The following is a 4472-nucleotide window of genomic DNA, read 5'->3' as shown; positions in this document are numbered from 1 at the left end:
GCAACTAAACACAGCACACCGTGAATCAAGCAGAGTGTTTACTAGGAGGAAGAAAAGAGTACAGTACATGTGGATAGTCTCATGGGCAGACTCAGAGACAGAGTCACCCCTTTCTGGTAGTCAATTACTTTTAAGAGGCATTTGTTCCAGGGTTTCCTTTGGCCACTCATTTTGATTCACCTGTTCCGAGTCTATATGTGGTATATCTCAGGATCCCCCTATGTTGCATGAGCATCTCTCAGTCTATATATATATATAGACTGAGATATAACTCAGTTGAATATAACTTGAATATAACTCAAGATATATTCCACCAAAGAGGCCAATAGGTAGTTGGTATCACTTACTATGGGGGTGACACCCCCTCCATTTTTTTTACCTCCAAGGAGCTTTCTAATCAAGAGTGTTTGCTTGACTTCAAGAATGAGAAATGTGTGGTCTCTTATCTTCGATCTGGGCAGGGCTTAGCCTTCTCCTTCGATTGTCTTACTATTTTCTTCTTAGAGTATTGGTCCACAGAGAACCAACTCTGTTTCCCCCTCGGGGGCTCATCTATCTCCTGACTCAATGGGAACCTCTGATTTATACCCAGTTGGTCAGAAACATAGGTATCAACCTGGAACTGTGCTCAGCGTCTGCAGTGGGGGCAGTTGTATGGGACCGAGTCCTTAACCTGTGGACCCTGTGGACTCCAGATTGTGTCAGAATTGAGTGGAAATGTAGGACAACCAGTTGTTGGAAAATTGCTTGGTGGTATGGGGAAGACAGGGAAGCCATACATTGGAATTAGTATCAGAATCATTAGAATCAAAATTCTTCTTTGGAGAGAGGCTTACTTTATCTCCTCATTCTAAGCCAGGTCCTCTGATTCTATTTCATCATTGTTCTAATTTTTTTTTTTTTTTTTGGCTGTACCTCAAAGCATGTAGGACCTTAGTTCCCCTGCCAGGGATTGAACTCTTGTCCCCTGCAGCGGAAACGTGGAGTCCTAACCACTGGACTGACAGGGAATTCCCAGAAATACAATTAATTTACAATGTTGTGTTAGTTGCAAGTGAATAGCAAACTGATATGTATGAATTCCAACAAATCTTTCTAACTGAGGGATCTCCATGTGGATTCTGGGAGGAGTTTGGCTTCACTTGTTGGGGAGGAAGATGAGGGGAAAGAGAAAGAGTTCTTTACAAGGAATGGATGAAAATTTAGGTGGTGTCCATCCCCTGGGGCAGTGTTCTGCTGACTTCCCTTAAAGGGCCAAGTGGTCAATATCATTAGTTTGGGGGGCCAGACCATCTGTCTTGAACTCTATCTTCTTTATGTGTGTGTCATCTTTTTTCCTTTTCTTTTTTTTCTAGTCAAGTGCAGTAGTGAGAAGGGGGAGAAGAGTGGAACGAGGAGTTCCATCTGTAACTGACTGTGAACAATCAATTGAGATAACTCACTACCTTCAGACCAGCCTTGAAATCTGTCTTGTACTCTGTCTTGGTAGCTTGAAAGGGGCCATAGACAAAATGGAAACAAATGGGAGTAGCTGTGGTTCAGAAAAACTTTGTAGACACTGAAATTTAAGATTTATATTAAAAAAATAAATAATCATACTAAAAAAACAAACCAAAAAAAAAAAAAAAGATTTAAGATTTATATCATTCTCACCATGGACTACTCTTCACTTAATTTTTTTTAATGATTTTAAAGGGTAAAAATCATTCTTAGTTCACAGGCTGTATAAACAGGCAGGGAGGAAGTGCGCTCGGCGGCCCCGCGGATCTGTCTCTTGCTTCCACAGTGCTTGGACGGAACAGACCCAGGGACGCCCCTCGCTCCAGCCTCCGACTACCCTCCACCCTTTTTTCCAGGCGCAACCTCCGGAGTCAGCCACTCAGCTGTCCGCGATCACCGGGACCAGCCACCATTTTTTAACTCCTTATTACCGACCAATCATGAGCTCCCAGATTCGTCAAAATTATTCTACCGAGGTGGAGGCCGCCGTCAACTAACATGCAACTGCGGGCCTCCTACACCTACCTCTCTCTGGGCTTCTATTTCGACCGCGACGATGTGGCTCTGGAGGGTGTGGGTCACTTTTTTCGTGAATTGGCCAAGGAGAAGCGCGAGGGCGCGGAGCGTCTCTTGAAACTGCAAAACCAGCGTGGCGGCCGCGCCTTCTTCCTGGACGTGCAGAAGCCATCTCAAGATGAGTGGGGTAAAACCCAGGACGCTATGGAAGCCGCCCTTCTCGTAGAGAAGAACCTGAATCAAGCCCTGTTGGATCTGCATGGCCTGGCTTCTGCCCGCGGAGACCCCCACATCTGTGATTTCCTGGAGAACCACTTCCTAAATGAGGAAGTGAAACTCATCAAGAAGATGGGTAACCACCTGACCAACCTCCGCAGGCTGGCTGGTCCCCAGGCTGGGTTGGGCGAGTATCTCTTCGAGAGGCTCACCCTCAAGCACGACTAGGAGCTTCTGGAGACCAGTGGCCTTTGAAGAACCCACCTAATATCAGGGCTGCCTGAAGCCCCTCTCTGCAGCTACTAGGCAGCTTTTTAACATCCTGTAGCCCTCTCTCAAGCCTTGGACCAAATGAAAACAATAAAGCTTTTTGCAGCAAAAAAATAAATAAATAAAAATAAATAAAAAATAATAATAAACAGGCAGGGAGCCATACTTGAGAAGCCCCACCCCCCATCGGGTGTAGATTTCTTTTTTTTAATCTGTTTTTTGTTTGTTTGTTTTTATTAGTTGGAGGCTAATTACTTAACAACATTTCAGTGGGTTTTGTCATACATTGACATGAATCAGCCATAGATTTACACATATTCCCCATCCCGATCCCCCCTCCCACCTCCCTCTCCACCCGATTCCTCTGGGTCTTCCCAGTGCACCAGACCCAAGCACTTGTCTCATGCATCCCACCTGGGCTGGTGATCTGTTTCACCATAGATAATATACATGCTGTTCTTTCGAAACATCCCACCCTCACCTTCTCCCACAGTGTTCAAAAGTCTGTTCTGTATTTCTGTGTCTCTTTTTCTGTTTTGCATATAGGGTTATCGTTACCATCTTTCTAAATTCCATATATATGTGTTAGTATGCTGTAATGTTCTTTATCTTTCTGGCTTACTTCACTCTGTATAATGGGCTCCAGTTTCATCCATCTCATTAGAACTGATTCAAATGAATTCTTTTTGACGGCTGAGTAATATTCCATGGTGTATATGTACCACAGCTTCCTTACTCTGGTGTAGTTTTTCAACCCTTATCTAGATGTATTTGTCCAGGCAAGTATGTCTTTAAAAAGCTACACAAGGGAATCTAGAGAAACGGTACAGATGAATTTATTTGCAAAGCTGAAATACAGTCACAGATTTAGAGGACAAACTTAGGGTTACCATGGGGGAAGAGGAGATGGGATGAATTGGGAGATTGGGACTGGCATATATATACCACTATGTATAAAATAGATAACAAATGAAAACCTACCGTATAGCACAGGGAACTCTACTCAGTGCTCTGTGGTGACCTAAATGGGAAGGAATTCTAAAAAAAAGAGTGGGTACAGGCATACGTATAACTGATTCACTTTGCTGCACAGCAGAAATTAACGCAACATTGTAAAGCAACTATACTCCAATCAAAATTAATAAAACAAAACCAAAAAGCCTCCACAAGAAAAGAGGCATTGATACCTGGTACAAAGTGGATGACACTCGAAAACATTTTGCTGAGTGAAAGTAGCCACTCAAAAAAGGTCGCATATTGAGTGATTCCATTTATTGAAATATTCAGGATAAATCCACAGGGGCAGAAACCTGGTGAGTGGTTTCCAGGGACTGGGGGGAGGGAGGGAATGGGGAGTGAATGCTAAATCACACGGAGCTTCTTCTTGGAGTGATGAAAATGTTGTGGAGCTAGATGAAGGTGACAGCTGCCCAACATCGTGAAAGCAGTAAATGCCACTGGGTTGTATACACTTTAGAATGGTGTGTGACGTGTAGCTGACTACCACTTAATTTGTTTAATTTAAAACACCTGTGAGCCTTTTGCCTCACTGCAGTCAAGAAAGCAACGTGGGTCACCAGCAGCTCTACTGGGGCCGTTTGAGAAAATGCAGGGAAGGTTCTCGCCCTTGCCGGGTCTGCTCAAACAGGCACGGTCTATCCAGAAACACTGCCTCAATATGGGCCACCCGTGTTTCCGCCAGTACATGAAGGACGTTGGCTTTGTTAAATCGGACTAACTGAAGTTCCTTGAATAGCTCATTCAGCATATCTACCTTATGCAGAAACAATACTAGCTCTTTGCATATAAAATGAAAGTTTAAAAACTCCCCACCCCACCCCCTGCCCAAAAAAAATCCATGAGTGCTTTGGATGCACAGGCAAGAGAGGACTTCCTGTCACCTGAGATTGTATTCCTGGCTGTTGGAGGGGCATTCCTAAATGAGCCAAGGTCCTTGGGGAAAGGATCCT

At 44.1% G+C, this 4472-nt stretch overlaps 2 pseudogenes; both read left to right on the top strand.

Moving 5' to 3' along the window:
• Window positions 1-1801: 1801 nt before the first annotated feature.
• Window positions 1802-2616, top strand: LOC122700884 (annotated as a pseudogene).
• Window positions 2617-3267: 651 nt separating this feature from the next.
• Window positions 3268-4240, top strand: LOC122700080 (annotated as a pseudogene).
• Window positions 4241-4472: the final 232 nt, after the last annotated feature.

This window comes from Cervus elaphus, chromosome 9 (genome assembly GCF_910594005.1).
Source record: "Cervus elaphus chromosome 9, mCerEla1.1, whole genome shotgun sequence".
NCBI lineage: Eukaryota > Metazoa > Chordata > Mammalia > Artiodactyla > Cervidae > Cervus > Cervus elaphus.
The sequence above is the reverse complement of the archived record's forward strand: the minus strand, read 5'-3'. Positions and strand labels throughout refer to the sequence as shown.